Source organism: Dipodomys merriami, unplaced genomic scaffold (genome assembly GCF_024711535.1).
Source record: "Dipodomys merriami isolate MVZ:Mamm:240054 unplaced genomic scaffold, mDipMer1.0.p SCAF_4, whole genome shotgun sequence".
Lineage (NCBI taxonomy): Eukaryota > Metazoa > Chordata > Mammalia > Rodentia > Heteromyidae > Dipodomys > Dipodomys merriami.
The window spans coordinates 43769246-43791547 of record NW_027205603.1 but is presented as its reverse complement, the minus strand read 5'-3'; positions in this window follow the sequence as shown (position 1 = coordinate 43791547).

Here is a 22302-nt window from a genome sequence, read left to right as displayed (position 1 = left end):
CAAAGAGGTAGCCCTTTTCTACTGAGGAGAAAGTTTCCAGGATACAGTAAAGAGAGGGTGGTTTCAGGGGAGCCAGGTGTGTCTTTGGGGTATAGGGTTATTAAAAGAAACATATGGTATTAGGCTCTGTAAAGCAGGTTGCTGAAAAAGAAAAAGCTACTTAAAGGGAGAATTCCAGAGATCTGTACAAGGTTTGCTTCAAATAACCAAATGAATACAGATCCGCATCAGGCCCAAGAAAAGAACCACCTAAAATATTAGGAGGAAAAAACTCAGCTCCTCTAAAATCATCCCGGACAGGAATAATGGCTGCTCCCAACGGCCAGAATGAAAAATAACATTACATATGAAGCATTCATTAGAATTAGTCAAAAAGGTCTTACCTTAGCAGAAAAGAACAAAGAACAATAAGCTAGGTGCTATTTTGTCTAGTATAACCAAAGATAAAAGACCTCCAAAAAGATCAAACTGGTTCCATGTAATAACACCCAAGACTAAATTTCAAGAAAATGTGTAGTAATACAAAATATGTAGCACACCAAAAAAGAAAATTAACCATTGATTGTCATCGAACTATATGGTTCAGGCATGCAAAGAAGTAGAAAAATACAACCTGTAATGAAGAGAAACTTCATTCAATTAAATTCAACTTTGTATGACACAGATGAGAGAATTAGTAGAAAGAAAAGTTTATAAATATAAATATATATGTACATACAGACATATACACAGGCATAAATATATCCACTTATTTTCATAAATGTGGTATACATTTGAATGACATTCAGATTTGGGTTGTATTTGCATTTAAATATAAGAAAATTATTCTGAATTAAGAAAAATCTGTTACTTGAAGGGTGACTTGGACCAGGAGAAAGTGCTCTAAATTTGTCATTAAGTAGAAAATGCAAACTAATCTCCAGCAAGGAAAATCAGATAAATAACTGCCTAGTGTCTTGGTTCAGTTTGCTAAAGCAAAGTACCATAGACTTAGTGGTTTATCTCCTATTCAATAAAATTTATTTCTCTTAGTTTTGGAAACTTAAAGTCTGAGAGCAGAGGGTCATTATGGTCAAGTTCTGATAAGAGCCCTCTTCTGGCTTGCAGACTGTTGAATTCTTACATTTTCATATAATGGAGAGCATCGTGTCTGTTCACAGGGCACTGATCCTGTCCTCATTATGATGGCTGACTCCTCATAATCTACTCACCTCCGAAGGGTCCTCCTGCTCTCAAGGTCACTAAAGGTCCCAAAGTTAGAACAGGAGTATGATAAGGATAGATGAACAGAAAAGCTAAAAATGAGATGGTTGTGGTTGAAGATAGACTCTAACATTAGTAATTATAGAAAGTATAAAAGTTGTATATGATGACAATGTCCAGTTGATGGCTGGTGACTAAAATGGAATAGATTGAGGTTAAGAGGAAGGAACAGAAAGGCCTTGGTGAAGGCAGATAAAAGTGCAGTCCAATACAATTCAACATGAATAGGAATTGGGGTGGAAAGGACTGTAAGCCAAAGGTAATGTCTGTCACTAGCTGAGAGTTTTGGAGAAGAATGGCCCCAGTTGAATGACATGAGCTTGACATAGGAGGTGAATAGTCTAAGTGCCGCCACAGGTAAAAGATCGCCTCTAAGTTCTTAGAAGTGAAAGGCTAGAAAACAGGCAACTACTACATTCAAGGGCTCTATGAAAATAGTTTCTTAGTTCCCAAAGTCCAGAGCATGGAACATGACCATCAAATAGATGGTTGATGGTCAAGTGTTTGTAATAACTTTTATAACAGTGAGACTCTAGGATACAATATATTATGAAGAATTTTAGTTCTCTGGACATAAGACATACCAAATATTCCCTTAATTTTTTTCTGGAAGATAAAATTCATTTGTAGTACCAACTAGCACATAAATATGAAGAATACTATATATTAAGTCATTGTCATATCAGATATTAATAGACCCTTACTATTTGTAAAGTATTTGAAAGAATATGCAGATCATAAATAAAAGCCTTCCTGCCAGTTGATGGTGTCTCACATCTAATCCTAATTACTCTGAGGGCTGAAATCTGAGGATGGCCATTTCGAAGTGAGCTGTAGCTAAAAAGCCAGTGAGACTCTAATCTCCCATTAACCACACTGAAAAGGCTGAAAGTAGACCTGTGGCTAAAGTGGCAGATCATCAGTCTTGAGCACAAAAGCTAAGGAACAATGTCCAGACCTTGAGTTCAAGCCCCAGTATTGGTGTATGTTCACACACACACACACACACACATATACACATACACACAGAGCAGTCCATATTGTTAAAGAATTGACATTTTGGTGCCTGTGAAGGTAAAGTTGTGTGGTTGTCTCAAAGATGGCTTGATTTTTTTCAGCAAACGATATTCTAACATGTTTATACACATGTATTTTCCAAAAAGAAGTAAAATGCAATCATCAGTTTTTTACATAAAAAATTTGCAATAAGGAAATAATTTCATTTATTGATTAGATTTGAATAAATCAGAAGTTTCTTGCTTCATTCTTTCATTCATTCAACAGATATTTATTAATACCTCATAACTACAACTAACTTAAAAGGTGGGGATAAAGTACTAATGCTTAATTTCACAATTTTTCTTTTTGATCAGAACAACAAAAATGTTGTATAATCTGATCCAAAGAACAGGAAATTATCCAAAATAATATAGTTTTCTAAGAATTCACTAGTTAATTTAAAAACTTGTTAGAATTTAAAGATTTTTTTTCTTATTTACTACAAAATGCTCTTTTAATCAATAGTAACTTTAACTGATAAAATTATGGCTTATTTAATGAACTCACCAACTTATTCCTCAGTCCACAAAAAGAAATGCTAAGATTAATCAATATCTATTTCTTACAACTAAGTAGACTTTCCTTCTTCTGTCCTAGGACAATCCCTAACACTGTCAAAAAGTAGCCCTGCTTAGAAAATAAAATATGTGGTCAGGTTACTTACAGATAAATGAAGCACAGCGCAGAACATCTTACTGTTTCAGAAAAATAAGGTAAACACATAAGAATCAAATATAGATATAACATCATTTTGTGGTAAAACTTTTCTATCAATAGCATTGTTTTCTCTGTAAGTTTTCTTGTGTTCTTCTTTAATTATTTGAAACCCAAAGCAATGTTGTTTAATAGGAACTCGAGTTTGAGCAGGGATTTTTAAAGCATAAGTGATGTATGATATTTATCTGCAGAATCAGTAAAAGCTATTAGCTTTGGGTTCCACCACAGAGAGACAGCAGCATGCTGTGCATGAGATCCAGGAAAAACACTAAAATAGTTTAACGAGCAAATTTCATTGTACCCTCAGGGGTGATTTTTAGTCAAGATCACTCCACGTCTGCTAAAACAAAGGTCAGCATATAAAGAACACAGAGGTACTGTCAAAAATGCCTTGATCTTTTCCTGTGACTTACGGCGTGATTGTCTTCCACAACATTCTCAACTGTTAGTCTTTCCTGTAAGTCTGAAAATATTCTTCTATTTTTTTCTTTCACTTATTTTTCCCACTGGCATTTAGAAGTGGCATCAAACTATTTGTGTGTAATTGGTTTTAAAAGAAAGACGTGTCAAAATAGCCTGGTAGAATTGTTTGTTTGAATAGCATGTTATGCTATTCAAGCCGATTAAGTTATCTTGCTGAGTTCTTCCATGACATGCTGAGGTGAGAAAATAGGTGGAAAGTGGAAATTATTGGAAAGGTATCACTATGTTAAGAGTAAAGCATTTATTTTCAATAATATTTTTGTATGCATACCATAATGGTGTTATTTTTATAGTTAGTGGTGTGGCAGAGTACTTGGCTAGTAAATTCAAAGTCTAATGCCACAAAAAAGATATTATTTTGAGATATTTAATTCCATATAAAAATGTCTTAATTTTACTGTACAGAGTTAGCTGTAGAGTTAAACCCATTTTGTAGATAAGGAAACTAATGCTTAAACTGTGGGAGATAATAGCAAATATACCTTGAGTTCTATAAATGTAAAATAAATGTAAAACTTACTTTTAGGATGTTTTTAAGGAAGCAGAAAGGGTTTAGACTTTCAAATTCTACTGTCTGCTTTTCTGTTTCTCAAATGTCCATAATTATATTGGCATGTCCTGAGGACTTATCCCGTGGCAAGACTTTTATTAAGTACTTAATCTACATTATCAAATTTAACTCAGACAATACTGTTTTAAGGTTATTGTCTTCACAGCTCCTCAACTTATGAGTTCATAAGGAGGGGTTAAAAAGATAAAAATCAAATCCAACAGTCTTATTCCATGAAGCCGACCTTAAATCCATCTTCTAAACTATTCTCAAGGTGAGATTTGCACTAGTGATGTTTAAGACCTCTGAACTTTGACTAGTTCCATTTTGCAGATGGAGAAATAGAGGTTCCATCCTGTTACAAGCTTTGCTTAATTCCAAAACAGAGTTCTTAAAACCTTATCTATCTGCCACCTGTACACTATCTCTTCTACAGATGAATTCACTTTCAAAAGGTGTAATCAGTGTTCTTCAATTCTCCCTTTTGTAGCTTGATGCTTTTTTCTCACACTAAACAGATTTTTCCATGTAGCTAAAAACAAAAATCTTTTTTTGTTGTTGTTGTTCTTGTTGATCATGGGGCTTGAACTCTGGACCTGGGCGCTGTCCCTCAGCGATTCAGCTCAAGGCTAGCACTCTACCACTTGAGCCCTAGCACTTCTGTTTTCTGGTGGCTTATTGGAGATAAGAGTCTCATGGACTTTCTTCCCCAGGCTGGCTTTGAACTGCAATCCTCAGATCTCAGCCTCCTGAGTAGCTAGGATTATAGGTGTGAGCCACCAGGGCCCAGCTACAAAAATTTTTGAAGATGTCTATGTCTATTTAAAGGTGGGAACTCCCTGTCTCATAGAGACGCTTTTATTGGTTATCAATGGAATTATGTGTATGCAAATAATGTGTAGGTATGAAATCATGAGGGTAAGGACACTATCTTACACTAATAGGATAATATATCTCTATAGAAAAAAGTTTTTATCTGTATTTGCCCATTTTTCACTATTTCTGCAAAGTATTTCCCATGCTTGGAATTTTTTAAATGAGGATGGGGATTTTTTTTTTTTTGTCAGTCGTGGGGCTTGAACATTGGGCCTGAGTGCTGTCCCTCAGCTCTTCAGCTCAAGGCTAGCACTCTACCACTTGAGCTACAGCACCACTTCAGGTTTTCTGATGGTTTTTTGGAGATAAGAGTTTCATGCCTGAGCTGGCTTTGAACCACAATCTTCAGATCTCAGCCTCCTGAGTAGCTAGGATTACAGGCGTGAGCCACCAGCACCTGGCAAGGAGGATGGGAATTTTTAAACACTAAAACAAAAACAAAAACAAAAACAAAAAAAACACCCACTATTTAGGGTCTATGTACTTAGACACTAGTATACCTAAATAGAAGGTATATTATTTTCTATATACCATCTAGATTATTATAATAGTCCAGTGGTTCTCTTGTTTTATTATTTGCCAATAAAGTAAGTATGCTCTGCTCTCTAACTGTGTGAATTCACTTCTCAGAAGTATGGTGCTTTTCTGTGGCTCAGTTTCTTCCTAAAATGAAACTAATCAAGGCATCCATTTCAGAGGGAGAATTAAATGACTTAATTCATATTAAAAAAAAAAACTCTTCCTGGGGATAATGGTGAAAGGGGTGACATTGATCAAGATTCATTGTATCCATATACTACTTTGTTGAGTGGCAACTCTTTTGTACAATTAAAGATAAAATAAAATTCAAATACATAAGTAAATAAATTAAATACATAAGTAAATAAATTTCACACGAAAAATAAAATCATAGCTCTCAATCTACATAAAGAACTTGGTAATCAGATGATCAGATTGCAATTTTTATGATACTGGAATTTTAAGGGTATTTAAATATGTACACACATCAAACCTTCCAATGATTTGTTGCTTGCCCAACTTCACCCATTGGCAATATCTTCATGGTAAATCTGTTTCATGAGCACAAATTACATACCCTTCCTACTTTATTTTATTTTTGAAACTGGAGCAACATTGAAATATTCTAGAAATGACCCATACCAAAGAAGAAGTTTTAAAACCAATGAAATAAAGAACCAACAAAATGGTAGCATCATTGAGATGAGTTTAGGATAATTCCTTTTGAGTATGTTTATCATCAATTGTTTTAGATGGAGAAATACAATTATTGTTGCCATTCATGCCTAGGAAATTTTGAATCAAATGACTGTACAATATAAGCCTTTTCAAAAATTTTAGGTAGACAAAATATTACATGTTCCTCATAGTAGTAGAAGTTATATTTAAAATATATATAATATAATAGATAATTATAAATAATATTACATAATATTGTTAAGTCTTTAGACCAAAGACAAATAAAACAAATATGATTGGCAACCATAACTTTAAGATAGTTGTTAGGACTAAGCACATAGAGTCCAATGGAGCTTCTCAAAATGTCAACAAAGGGAAGGAGAGTAAGCTCCCAGTATAGGATAAGTTATATATATATTATATATATATATATATATATAATATATATGTGTGTGTGTGTGTGTGTGTGTGTGTGTGTAAATATATGTATATGTATGTATGTATGTATGTATGTATGTATGTATGTATGTATGTATGTATGTATGTATCTATCTATCTATCTATCTATCTATCTATCTATCTATCTATCTATCTAGTGACTTAACTATATGTAGGTAAGGTTTTTTGTTACTCATGGTGCTTGAACTCCAGGCCTAGGAACTGTCCCTGAGATCTTTTTCTCAAGGCTAGTGCTCTACCATGTTGAGCCATAGCACTACTTCCAGTTTCTGGTGGTTAATTGCCTGGGCTGGTTTTGAACAATGATCCTCAGATCTCAGCCTCCTGCATAGTCAGCATTACAGATATGAGCCACCAGCACCCTGCTTGGATTTAGGTAATTTTTTTTCATTTTCCTTTTTTAATTTTTTGTTTGTTTCTTTTTTAATTTAATTTTATTGTCAGGGTGATGTACAGAAGAGTTAACAGTTACATGCAAGAGGTAGTAAGTACATTTCTTTCCAAACTTAGACATCTATAATAGAGATGTTGATAAAGTCTTTCCCAAGGATTTGTTGGCAAACTTCAAATTGTTTGCATATATGAATACTTACACCATCTGTGTTTTTATCTAATATCTTGAAAACTTTTCTTGCAAGTTCTATTATTTTTGAGCTATGCTTTCTTTTTCTTTCTGTAGACCTTGTCTTGCTCATATGGCAAGTACTATGCATTTGTTGATGAATTGGCAATGCTTTGATTTTCTCTGCTTATAAGTTGGTGTAGAAACACACAGTGAAATCTGCCATTCTGGAAGGATTGTAGAGGGAAAAAAAAACATAAAAAGAAAGGAAGACAAACATATTCCTGGATGATAATTAATACAGCACATCACAGAATCAAGCATACAAATCCTGCATGTCTACACGTGTATTATGCCGACATTTGTAGTCCTGAATCAACAATGTGACTGTTATCTTTTTCTATGTACATTGCATGTTCTGATTTAAAATTTCAAAATGCTTTCCCATGTCAATGACAATCTTAATAGAGTCCAATTAGTTCCACAAGGCACTTTGTGATGCACAAGCCTCTGGCTTGATTGCGGTGAATGGTGGGTATTTCCTGTGTTTAAGCCCACATATGGATTGAGTAAGGCAGTGGCAGTGGGACTACTGTTTTCCTTCACTACATCTTCATTTCTTTTTCACAGGCTAAGCCTTTTCTGTTTTTCCTGGCTCTGTTGTCAAAATACTGACCAACGTTTTGGCTCATGGTTTGGAACACCAGGCCAAAACAATCCTCTGGAAACTAGTGTGGCAAAATGTATTTTAATCTATACATTCACCATTCAACCATGTGCATAACCACACCCATTGACCCACTCTGTGGTTTAAAAACAACACCAGTTTGCCCCCAGAACAGTTTGATTTATATGACAAGTTTTTTTCAAGCCTGCTCTATCAACATTAAAGAATGTTCTAAAGCTCAGTTTCATCACATCCCTTATGGGGAAAAAAATATTAACTATACCAGGATCATTTTGGTTTTGATTTTTTTAAGGTGAATTTCTTGTACAGTCTGTAGAATGCCTTTGAAAATAAATTTGAATTGAATGAGAAAGTAGCTAATGCAATTATTAACAGTATTTCACAAATAAGAAATTAAGAACTTTCCTGGAATTTGTCACCGTAGAGTCGCTTTCCTCTAATTTGAAGTGCTTAACTCTTTTATCTTATTCCTTACTTTTAATTTGCCTTCCCAGAACATCTAGATTCCTACTTTCTTAACTGTATTTCACAATACAAATGCACCAAGAGTTGATCTTTTAGCCAACTTTAAATATTGAGAGAGAAGATTATCTAGGAGGTAACTCAAATAACTTTACTATCTGAGAATCCTGCTCTTAATTATTCATCCATTTTATTTCCTTTTCTGAATAGCCACTGGATCTGAACTAATTCAAAGCTCTAAACTAATGAATATTTGAATGAATGCCAATATCCTTTTACGTCAACAAAAACAGACTGTAATTTGCATCTAAAGTACCTGGCTCTACCCAAAGATGTTTGCCTTAAAACAAGCCTATGCTGGATTTTTATATTAAAGTTGCCACCTGGACTTTCTCCCAGATGAACAAAAACTAAAGTAGCCAAGAAAATGTCCTTTGACTTAAAATTAAGTATTAAACCTTTCAGCAAAACATAATTTATAGTGAGTGCTGCAGAGAATTTTACAGTTTCCCCTCCCTCCACTTAACAAGAAGAAAAAAAAGGTAAGGATGGTAGACTCCAATAAAACGTGTCTCATTAATATTCATTAATTCCCCACACACACACTCTCTGCATACACATCTACATATCTCAGTGTGTGTAAAAGGATAAAGTTTTCAAAGGTTAAAGGGTTAAAACTCTAGACCTTTTTGAAAGTAAAAGCCAATGTTGATTTGGGGATATAGAATAAAAGAGAGATGATATGGAAAGATAATATTGAAGAAATGATGTTTTGAATGCTAGCAATGTACTTTGGGTTACCTCATAATATGATATTTATCTTAGTTTTATCTTTAGACTTACTTGTTCAACTCTGCTCAACTCAGTTACCATTTACTAAACTGTGAATGTTCCAAAGCAGAAACATTTTCAATTCATAGTATACTGGTACTTAGAGATTTCCTCCACACTGTTGTCACCTACAGACTTTAACCTGTGTTTAAAACAAAGGTGTGATACCTTGAATCAGAGACAACTTAGGGTGCTCACACCTCTTACACGTATCTTAACAGTGCCCACACCTATCTGACACCTACCTTACTTGTGCCCACACCAATTTCAATGTGGCATACACATTGCCTATACCTAACATCCTTGACCATTTACTGTCTTTACTTGAACCATGCATGGAGTCTGCACAACTCACAGTAACAGTGCCATTGTGATGCCCCTCCAAACACGCAATCTGGGGTGAAGGAGGAAGGTGAGGTGGGGCCTGGTATCAATGACCAACCTTTACCTAAGCACCTGTTCTTTAACTAAAAAAGTGGAACATAACCCAGACTTCAAATTCCATGAAATCAACTCTTTACCTGGATCCCCTACATCAAAGGAGCTATTCTTCTACGTTAAATTTTATTTTACATTGGTCCCAAAAGACAGTGAAAACCACCTAGCTATTTCATAGGAAACAAAAGAGAAAAACTGAAAACAACCAGATAAAATACAACTGATTTGTAGACACAAGGGCTTTTACTTATGATTTGTGATCTATTTATATATTGGTCCTAAATCATTGGATCTTAGGTTACCAAAATTTTATTAGCTTTAATAATAATAAAATAATCCTTGAAAGGCTAAATAAAAATATTAGACTCTACTTTTTTATTAGTGTGTGCACTTTATCACCTATTAATAATAAATTTTTACTCCATAATGTACCAGGAATACATCTGCTTTCAATATTTGCCATATAGGTTCATTAGGCTACCAGTATTTTTTATGTGTCTCTCCAGTGGCAGAATAAATATCATACTTGATACTGCTTTATGTCTACATGTTTCCTTTTTGTACAAGAGCAGAGATGCTACTGAGTCTGCTAATGTGACCTTGTTTTTCAACTCAGGTGATTAGAGTAGGGAATTAAGTATGTCCACTCATTATCCATTGGAGATTACAAAACTATAACAGACAATCAAAATCATGATTCCAAATGAAAAGAAAACCTGATTCTTTTAAAATGTTTAGAAGGGTGCACAGCAGGGCATATTTTCTTTCTTACTAGCAAGAGTTTGTAACTGGATACATTAACATTACTGAGAACATGAAAACATGAAACAAAAGAATTGATTCAGGAATTCACTGAAGAAAAGAATCCAAGTGCATATTAGCGAGCTTCATTTTATTCTTTTAAAGTATGAGTTACATCACTGTTTATGGCAGACAGGTACAAGTTGGTTGGCCCTCTTCATGCTTTTTACCCCCAACATACATGAAAGGAAGTGTTATTTGTATTGTTAAATTTGCATTAGTGCCTCTTTTATCACATCAACTGCTAACTAGATCAAGAAATAATGACATTTAAAGGGAAAATGGCAACCATCTCCAGAAGACAGCAGCATAATGGAGGAACCTAATTAATTTAACCTCACAGTGATCCATAATGGCTGGGCTTTATCATGCCACAGATGGAACCAGAGGAATTATCAGTGCTGTGAATCCATCCCTGTAGACTCCACACAGTGGTTGGCCTACGGGAGATTGTGCCTTTGTATTGTAGCAGTGCACACACTGGCAATGTCTGCTTGAAGTGTCCAAGGAATTCAGAGTGTGTGGCATTAAAAGGTGGAAATGAAACATCATATTGCAAAGTACTTTGGTTTTATATGGTAGAAGTACGACAAGGTGTCTTTGTTGAAAGGCACAGGAATTCAGTGCTACCTATAAATATTCTTTCAAACTGTACCTGAAAAAGAAAAAAAAAAAACAGCAAGACTCTAGCTCAAGAAAATGAGAGATTTGCAGGTGTCTACACCTAGTTTCAAAATGTCATTCTTTTTGTTTTCTCTTCTGAATGATTTGTAATATTTTCCAGGATCTTTGCTAATGCAAGGAAATCAGGATCCTGTGCTCAAAAATAATCACACCAATGGAATATTTGGAAAGGATTGTTGCAAAAATACAGAATAGTTTTATTGCTGAGATATCTGTCTCAGTACCAACTCCTCCAAATGCACTATGAATGATTTATCTGCATAGACATTCTGAGAGCAAAGCTCCCAGGCTTTCTTTCAAATGAACAGATTTCTTTGCATTGCCAAAACCTTTCATTTGTGTTATTTTGCATTTCTTAATTTTAAATATGAAGCATATATTCTCATTTCTGTGATCACAAGGAACAGAACATAATCAACAGTGTCTGTTAATTAAGACCCCGTCCAACGTAACCTACACATTTTTAGGAAATATCTTAGATGTTAAAGAACAACAAAAAAAAAAAAGGCATTTCCTTCAACAGCTTTCCATGCTGACAGTCATGAAATTGAAATTACTTACTTTTGGCCTTTTAGCAATCATAGAAACAAAGAAGGTAATAGTTGCTGAGGGATGATCTCAGGAAAACCTTTGTAGGTATTAAGACTGTTCACACACTAGATCAATGAGCACTGCAGGCCTCTGTGGCAGTCCTGCCTTTTCCAGCAAGTGCATCCTTACAGAGTGTTGTGTTTCACAAACGTTTTCTGTGGCAGTTTTAATGCTACTATTCTAGATTTCCAAAATGCCCCAGGTCTCTAATTCTTGAAAATTGACATTTGATCTCCAGGGGAAAGGGTCTTTACCTGGAAAAGGCCCTATTTTGTGCTTAGGAGGCTGAGGATTCTTAATCACTTTACATGCATTAGCTATGGAGCTTCTTCAGTAAATGGTACTTGGAGCCAGCCTTGTACTTGGGTCTTCACTTTTAACTAGGGAGAAGATGGGAACCCGGGCTGACCGTCCAGACTAGACTAGTCCTTACTTCCTGGGAGCCTGGCCTCCTTCCTTCCCAAGATTATGTCCTTCCCCACTCCTCCAAACTGGGATCTGGGCTAAGGGTAACAACTGACTTGGACTATGGCTGGAGTCTGGGAAGAGGTGTCTCATCTTCAAGCTGGAATAATCTGCAGGAGCGCTTTCTGGTTTATTTGTTTTGTATTGTATTGTATTGTATTGTATTGTGGTTTTTACGGGACTCGGATTGCATAATCAAAGTGGGCAACTAGAGGCCGGGACAGTGGGGTGGGGGGGAGGAGAGGGAGGCAAAAATCTTCCTTCCTCAAGGGACCCTTCAAGAGCTCCACCCCCGCTTAAGAATGGGTCTGATTGATTAAAGTAGGCCGGTTTAAGATTGCTAAGGAAAAGAAAAGGCAGGGTGTTCATGAAGGATGAAAAAGGGGTTTCGGCTTTATTCAACGAAAATTTTCTTTCTAAATCCATTGTTGTTGTTGTTTTGTTGTTTGATGGTTGTGGGATTTGGAATCAGGGCCTCAGGCTTGCTAAGTGGGTACTCTCCCACTTGGGCCACAGTCCCCTACCTATTTATTTATTTTTGAAATTTGCTTTAGGTTTTGTTGTTTGTCTTTTGGTATAGTCTAAAATTTTTACCCGGGACGGCCTCCGATCTGCACCCTCTCACTTGAAGCCACAGGCGGAACTGCAGCCTCTAGGCCTCGCCCTGTGGCCATTTTCCACAGTAAGGAGAGGATCTCCATCACCAGAAGTTCCTCAAAACTGCGGGGTGAAATCCGAGGTGAGGTGTGCGAGCTGGAGAGAGCGGATTCTTTAGAAACCAGAAAAGAAGAAGGGTGTAGGTTTGGGTTCTCTGCAATCTGTCAGCACAAGGGCCTCAGATTCAGGAGTGTTGTGTTTTGGCTGGGAGCCCGCAGGATTGGGCGGGAAAATGTGCCAGTTGAATCCGACCTGGGTCCAGCCTGGAGCCTAGGACCACCAGGCTGGATGTGCTCTCACTGAACACACATTTTCTGGCAGCAAGCCGCCCCGTGCTAGGGAGAGGCACATAGCGGTGGTCCTCTTGGTCAAGGAAAGCCCTTGGTGAAAATCAGTTTCTTCATCAGAAATTCGGGGTTCCGCGACTGCAAGGCGGAACCCTACCAACTGTCAGATCTGTCGGGTGAGAATGGGTGTACCCTTTGCGGACGTAGGAGCCCCCCTACTCTCGGAGATGGGCGGGGAGAAGGACCCGATAGGCCCTTTTGCTTGGGTCACTTCTGGGCCGGCGAGATGCTATTGTTCCTCGTGCTAGACAAGCAAAACAACACTGTGCAAGGATGCGGGAAGTTAACCCTTCCGGGCCACCAGGGTGTTGGTTTGCCAAAATGCGACTGCAGTGTCAGGGAAGGCTCTCTTTGGAAGGGAATCCTCAAGTCTCCTCGTCTCCTTGGTTTGAAACCAGGCCTCTGTGGGCAAGCCCCGGGGGCACAGCAGACCACTTCCGGACAGCCGGGACGCAGGGATCCCGGGAATGCTCCCGCCGACCCTCGCCACCCAGAGTCCTCGCTCCTGTCTGTGGCTGGAGACACCCATTCCCGAGCCTCGGAGCTCTGAGCAGCCCGGCGACGCCGCCCGCGGCCTGCTCGGCCCCGCGCTAGAGCCGACTCTCGCGCTTGCTTTGCGTGGGAACCTTGGTGACCGCCTGCTCTCTCTGGTGTAGGGCTTTTCCCTAGCAGACCAGAAAGTGGAGAGCGAGCACAAGGAAGAGAACTGACCGAGGACCGTGCTCCGCCGCGCACCGAGGCTCGGTCCCCCAGGGCTCTCACGCGACGGGGGTTCCCGAGCCCTCCGGGTCCCCGATCCCCCTCCACGGCTCCGGTCTCCCCGACGCCACGAGTGGCAGGCAGGCAGGGCTCCTGATCGTGGGCGCCGGGCCGCTGCTCCCGGGGCCCGAGCTCCGGCTCCTGCCCCGCGTCTACGGGCGGGTGGAACGGCAGATTTCGGCTGCTAGGCTAGCCCTGCGCCCTTCTGGCCCCCGGCCTCCAGATCCCACCCTCGCAGAGCCTCTTTCTAAGTTCCCACAGGGGCGGTACAGCCTCCCGATTCTTCTCGTTTGTGCTCCCAGCGCCCTCCCCAAGCGCCCTCCACCCAGGAGCTGTGACCCCTGGACAGGCACTGCCAACCGGCGTTGACCTGCGCAGCCACCGCGGATCTGGGGGGCGAGGGGGGGGTGCGGCGGGGAAGTTAGGGAGGGGCGGGTGGAGACGGAACCCGGGGAGAGGCCGTGGGTTGGGGGCAAACTGAGCCTGGCAGGACTAAGCAGAAGCAGCTGCCGGTAATGAGCGCCGCCGGGAGGGACAGGGTTTTCCTGCCCCGGACGCTCGCGGCTTCGGCCGGCGCGCGGGCGGCGGCGGCGCGGGCAGAGGCACCGCCGCGGGAGCGGCCGGGCTCCCCGCGAAGTCCCCGCCGCGGGGTCCCCACCCCAGCGGGCTGAGCCGAGGAGTCCGAGAGAGATTTCTCGGTCGGCTCCCACTAGACAATGTAGAAAACGTTAATACCCCCCACCCTACACACACACACACACACACACACACACACACACACACACACACACACACACACACACACACACACACACACACACACACACACACACACACACACACACACACACACACTTCTATCCAAAGGAGCCCTTTCCTTTTCCTTCCAATCACCCGGGAAATGGAGCTACTAAACAGGCGTTTTGCAAAGATTTCTTATAGAGGCGGGACTGTGCCCATCAGTCCAAGTCCCCTCGCCTCGTCTCTGAGCACCCCTGGTTCTTCTAGAGAAGGCCAAACACGTCCCGTGGTGAAGCAAGGTAGAGCTTGCTGTACCTAGACGTTTTCCTTGGGTGTTCTTTTCCCTGCTACTTTTAAGACGCGAAATAAAAGCAACGTCTGCGCTTATTAGCAAGTGTTTGTGCATGAAAATTTAGGAAACAGAAAAAAAAATCTATCCTGGATCGAAATCCACAACAAACCAGAACAACTGATTTTTATCTGTCATTTTATCTCTCCATTTATCTACCTAAATATAAAAACCTTATGATTTTGTGTAGTTTACACAAACCACAGGCATTTGGCATTTGTCCTTGCGTTTTATTCCGATACATTCACGAACTGGCATCTGGCCTTCAAAACCTACTAAATACATATTGGAATCCTAGAAAAATAAAACTCAGCTCAAGTTATTGCATTTACATCTGAATATATATGTATATGAGAAGAGAGATTCCCTAGCGTTTTCAAGTTCCCCCTCCCCATTAAGAGTCCCACAGCTTTTACGGCCTTGGTTCCACGGATTCAATGATATCTAGTCATAAAATCTTCGTGGCCCCCAAACATAATCAATCTAGAATTTCTTCATTACATGTTTACATCACAGAGTTTTCATTACAATCTTGTTAACATGTTCTGTTTAATTCAAGACATGTTAGAAAAGAAAAACAAAACGGAGCGTTCTTATGGGGAAATTGTGTTTTTTTTCTTCGTTCTTAAAACTGGAAACAGAAGTAGCACTTTGGTTTAACTCCTTAATTTTGATGCTCATTGACGAAGTTTTTGCTTTTTCATTTTATCCATAAGAAGATATTCTTTCAGCCAAAAAAAAAGGAGGATACGTTTTGAAACGAAACAGCTTCCAGAATTGTCACTTTAACGCCCATTTTAGGGCACAAGAATAAAAAGATGTCTTTTGATTTTTCTTGTTTTCTGGGGGTTTGGGAATTGCTGAGGGAGTTGCAGTGCCCTGTTTGGGAGATCTACGCATCTCACACTACCTTGCATTTTGGACAACGAAGCTGTTCTTAATCTTTGGGCTAATAATCTGCTACTGTTCAGAAACAGCCTCTGGAATAACGTTTCTCTGGTTTCCCGACCAAAACAAAAGCAAAACAAAAACACAAAACCCCCACGAAAACCCGAGCTGCTTGCTGCGTCCATTTATGTCGAAAGAAGCGTCACTGCGGAGATCCTGTCTTTTCGCTTCCACTTTTATTGGTTAAGCGCAACTGTGAAGAACCAAATACAATAAATATTGGGAAATAAGGGAGGTCCTCGGGGGTTCCAAACTGTGCTATAATTTCCAGTTTCGCTTCTCCCCTCTTTCCCGCCTCCCCCACCCTCCCATCCAATTTACAGGACCACGTGTGCGGCCCTGCATCTCACTGTCTCCTCTCGAGTTTCTTACACAGTGTTTGGATTTTTCCTCTAGTTTTTTTTTTTTTTAATGCCTGGGGGAAAGGGAGCCTGAAATTGAATTGCACAGCTACTACGCAGAGCAACCGGACGCCCCAGCTCAGGGCACAAGGTACCCAGTTCCCCCCCCCCCCAAAAAAAAATCTCCAGGGACTTCAAGACTTCGCTGACTGCCTCAAAATAGACCCGAGTCCTGAGCTTGAGGAAAGGGAAGCGCCTTGCTGAAGAAGCTAGATTTCCAGAGAATGGAGGTGAAAACAACCCTTCTCCTACCTGAGGTGAATTCGTTTAGCTATAGGAGCCAAGCTCAAGTCCTTTCTTGGTCTTTGGTCATTCAATTCTTCCCACATCGCCACAGACAGGCAAATAGGCTCAAGACCCCATTCTCCCTCCCCCCGCCCCCCCCCCCGCCCTCTTCTTAAGCTCAACTTTCACATCAAATGGGTTACCCACTTTGATCCTAGAAGCCATATTCGCCCTATATTTCTTGAACTGTGTACACCTCTTTCTGATGCAAACGGTTCAGTCCACATTTCCAGCTCGCAATTAATTTTCAACATGCATTCACAGCCCCTTTTGTCGGGCCGCAATGGAAATCCATTTTCAACAGTTCAGAGCACAGGTAAATGCTGAGTTTTACCTCCATCATTGTCATCGTTCTGATTGCACGCAAGAGTTCCCCGTGTTACTGAAATGCTACATACATACTTATGAAATTAGTGATTTGAGAATGCTGAGATTATACACATCTTCAATTTCAAAGACTTAAAATTGCTAAAAGCAATCGCACTGCAGTGACAAGGATCACATTTGCTTGTTTACATACCTTTATCTACATGTATGTGTGAATATTTCATTTTTTATTCCACCCTTGTCAGTGGTTTATACAGCACCTTGTGAAATAATCCATGTTTTCCTTTTGCACATATAGGTATTATTATTTATGGAAACATCTATATCATGATAGATTAAGAAAAGTATTGTACTGGCCACTTACTTCAGGATCTTCAGCAAATTTAAAAAAAATAAAACTGGGACAAAACTTTCAAAACAAAATTCTGAAAAACAAAATAAGAACACTTCCTCTTTGGACTCCTCTTTCCAACTCACCATAAACATTCTTTTGGACTATGAGTCAGATAATGCAAAAATTAAACATCATGGAAAAGCACTGGGTTAATTGCTTCTCTAAAGCATCCTCAGTTTTGTTCTTAAAGGATTAGCTTAAGAACAATGTATTTTCTTGAGAAATCCAAATACAAAACAATACAAACTAAATATTTAGTGTATAGACAAAAAAAACACCAAAATGCCATGATGTGAAAGAATAAAAGCAAGCAGAAGCAGACAGACAACCAAACAAAACAAAAGAAGTCAGCTCCAATCAGCAAGTCAGACCTCTGAATATCTGACTAATATTCCAGGGCACATTAGGTTTTCATTACTGAAAATAGCTGTTCAGTGCCTCTTGTTACATGTTAAGAAATGAAGACAATTACAATGTTGGAAGCATAATGTGCTTTACTCTGGAATATTTTATGCTTATCAAACAACAATGGTTTACTTGCCTTTTGCTTTCTACTGTTCCTTTGGCACTAAAAATTTGGCAGTTTGGTGGTATGTGGTTTGGCATACAAGGCAAGGAAGTTGGAAAATTATCTTTACTGCTACCACTAGTACTATTTTCCAGGCTGATTGCTGGCCAAGACAGACCTGTTTTGTTTTGTTGTTGTTGTTGCTGTTGTTTTCTGTGCTTTCGTAGCATACAGCCGTTTATATTACAGATTTTTTTTTCATGAATCCAAGCCTCTACTATCCTGGGGTTTCTGAAATAAGGATGTACATATTGAGCCCTATTTTGTATGATGACAAAACTCACAGAATGCAAGACTTTTTTGAAGTTATATAGGTTTTTAAAGGAAAGTTTAATCATACTTTGCAACAGAACACCAAACCAAAGAAAGTACAATCAGCTATCTGCCAAAAGCATGGTGAGACGGAAGCTAGATAGATACACATGGCACATCTGGGAAAATAAAATCTAAAACTCCTAAACTTGAGGTCTAATTCTATTCTTCATGAATTAAAGCTCTCTGTCCTGTTGACTGGTGGGGTTTGCTTGTGGAGTGCCTGGTCTGGCTAATACCATACTGTAAGAGCATTTGTATAAGAACATCTGTAATTTTATTCCAGAAGAAAAGGGTGCTATTTTAAAAATTACCTAGTTGTAAAACAGAATAACAAATTGGATATTTGTCATATGACATCACAGAGATTTTAAAGGGAAATCAAGGCATTACCTTTTAGTAGGCATAAAGAAATATGTGACTGCCACTTTGAGAAATCTTATTCCCTAGAATATATTATAGATATATTCTCTTTATAATAGTAACACCAATCCAAACTGTAATAAGCAGAATTCCCTGAAAAAAGAGAAAACTGGAAGCTCAGGTAAGCACCATCCATAACAGTAGCTGATAATGAAATAAACACACCTATGTGAATATGCATGTCAAGAGACAAAAATGAAGCTGAAATATGTTTTGTCAGGGCTGAGAGCAAGGGGGGGTCACACAATTGGAGGGAGGAAAAGTGAGCAAACGTCATTATGTTCAATGTACATTAGGTAAAAGTTAAACTATTTTCCTTGAGGGTATTGGGAAAGATGGGAGAAAGCAATGGAAAGGGTGACATTTATCAAAATGCACTGTTCTCATAATTTGACTTGTGAAATTGAAACCTTTTGGTACAAGAACTTAAAATATTTTAAAAGAGACAAAAATGACCAAAGAAAAATAGGAAAATTAGTTTAACTATGCACAAAGATTATATTTCAATGACTGGAAAATTTCATCTAAAATTGAGAGTTCAGCAAAACAGTTTTAAAAAATTAATCAAATATACAAAAACATTTATCACAGTAATTATTTATGAGATATGGAATGTATGCAAAGCATCACTTGAAAATTAATCTCAGGCCTTTGTTTTGGTGGAGATTGGATCAGAAATCCTAGTGTCCATTTCTTACTCAGTCTCAAGTTCTATATATATAAAGGCAAAAACTTCTCTTTACTCCCATTAAACCACTTGTACCTCTTGTATTCTGATATGGTTAAATAAACTGATGCTGTCTCTTATAAATTTTGATAAGGGGAAATTTATTTCCTAATCTGAATAACAACTAGTTGAAAACACTAGGCCTAATAAGAAGTTGTGTGCAAATGTCAAAATTTGTGGCTATGAAATAAGTGATTAACATTTTCCATGCACTTCATATATTTTTAAGAAGACCGATAGGCAAAGAATTATTTTGCAGCTTACGGGCTACCTTAGTATGCTGAAAAATACATATATTTATTTAAAATACAGATGATGTGAAGCTTGGAACTATATGATTAGCTGCACACATAACTTACATTGACATTTCAGTGCAATGAAGTAATGATCTCCCGTAAGATGCATGATGTACTAGAGGAGTTAACACAATTGTTACAAAAAGTGACATCAAATGTCACTAAATGAAAGAAGAAAGTGTAGTATTAGAAAGAACAGTCTTTTAAATTGTTTCTTTCAATTGCTCCTGGACATGTCAAATTGCTGATTCACCACTCATCTCCGACTTTTCTTATATACTCCAGTCTTCCACTGCTAATGATTAGGAATAAATCTAAACCTTGGTTAGTGGGATGGATTTTCCAACATTAGGTACATTTTGCAAGGCTTTCTACATGGAATTACATCACCATAGTACATAACAAAAGAGTTTTCAGTGTGTGCAGAGAGAGAGACAGACAGACAGACAGAGAGACAGACAGAATGACAGAGACAGAGAGAGAAATACAGCTGGAGAGATTTTTTTCAATCGGGATTAACCACAGCATACTTAATCTGTGAAGTGCAGGCAAAAAAACAAACAAGAAAACCCTCAATGAACTACAAAACTTTTGTTGATTTTTGTTTTGGCCTTCTATAGATCTGAACATAAACTTAAGAATCTGAATAGGACCAGAGTGTAATGTGCCTTTCAGTCACATGTGTTCTGTGTTTATGTGTATAAACTAGAGTATAACACTGTACTTGTGCCTTCATATGTAAAACTCTTTGGCATTTCTTTATTGAACATCATGTAGATTCTGATACCAGTTGGGATTAGCACTTTATGATATGTAAACAGCTGAATGAAAGTCCAATATAAGCCACCAGACACATAATTGTGTCCTTATGACATTTAATCATCAATCACATGGGAGTTTTACAAGTATGTCAATATATACACTATTATATGAATATAAGTGCCCATATAATCTTAGATTGATTACTATGAACACATATTCTTACATTTTGGCATGAGGCTGGAAAGAATATTAAATGTTTTATTGAAAACTTTACTCACATTGGTATGTCAAATAAAAAATAAGTATATTTTATATCAAGAGCAAACCTATCTTGGGTGGCATAGCACATTTTCAGATTATGATCCTATTCCCAGGCAGGACTGTAAATCCACATGGTGTCTGTGATTGATTTGGGATTTGGATTTCTGATTTGGCTGCAAGATGTGCAAAAACCTCAAGTAGTCAACAGCTCCCTATTGGCTGTGTATCTGAGGGGCTCAAGAGCATTGTTTATTCCAGCAAGTGTCTGGAATACATTATCCTCTATAAATTGGCTCCTGCTCCTCCTGTTTTGGAGAATATGAAGAATTTGTATACTGTGCTAAAAGAAATGTACTTTGCCTGCACAATTTTCCTTAAGAGAACATTCTGAATCTGACTCTATCTTCAAAAATTATCAGAACCAATATTTTAAACACATGACATTTCTGAAGGGGCAATAATAATTGTTCACACCTTCCAATTCAGAAACTGGTTCAAAATTGACATCATTTTTATCCAAAGATCATACAAAACTAAATTTGCATTGTGACTTGTTCTTTCTATGAATTTGAAGAAATACTAGGATAAAGGATCAAAAGAACTATTGTGTAATGCATAAACATTTTAGAATATATTTTACTTCTCAATTTTAAGGTTTGGCTTTTGACATAGAATTTTCAGGGGCTGGGAAGGTGGCTCAGTGGTAGAGTGCTTGCCTTGCATGTATGAGGCCCTGGGTTCAATTCCTCAGCACCACATAAACAGAAAAAGCTGGAAGTGGTGCTGTGGCTCAAGAGTTCAGGCCCAAGAGTTCTAGACCCAGAGTTCAGGCCCCAAAACAGACCAAAACAAAAAAAAATAGAATTTTCAAATAAACATACCTACAGCCTTTGACAAGACAAACTTCCTTTGTGAGTTCCTATCAGGCCTTGTGTTTGATACTTTGGAGTTGGTTCACACCCCACCCCATCATTAAATGAAATTTTAGTTCATTTAAGCCTTAAGAGGCTCTACATTCACTTTTATGTTATGAAAATTATTTATACTAATGTATGGGTAGAAAGGATTATCAGTAGATTATAAAAAAGCAAAGCTATTTTCATTATCTGGATATATTGGTTAACTTTTTGTTTGAGCAAGATGTAAGGGTCTAAACAGGTTAATATAATTTATCAATGATTAATTATTACAAGAAGCCTTTCTTGACCAACATACATGCTCTATTTTGGAAAATTTAGAGGTCTGCATACACAGAAATCCAACCATTTAGGATAAAAGTATGAGCCTTTGTATAGGTTTTAATTATTTCCTGTTGGTTGGTTTTATCTTAGAAATCCATAATCTGTGGTGTTTGAAGGTAAAGGATTATCTCATTGTTCTAAGTCTAACTTCATGGGTCTTTAGCACAAGTCAACAGATATGTGGTGACTGATAAATACCAGTAAGGCTTGTGGATCTAGATCATTTTGAAAGTATACAGTAACACCTACATTTAATGCCATCATTTATATACTGTCCAAAGTCTTTTGTTTACATTACCTATTTTGATTTGAATTACTTAAAGGGGATAGGAAAGAGATGAGAGACAGAGATACAGAGAGACAGAGACAGAGAGACAG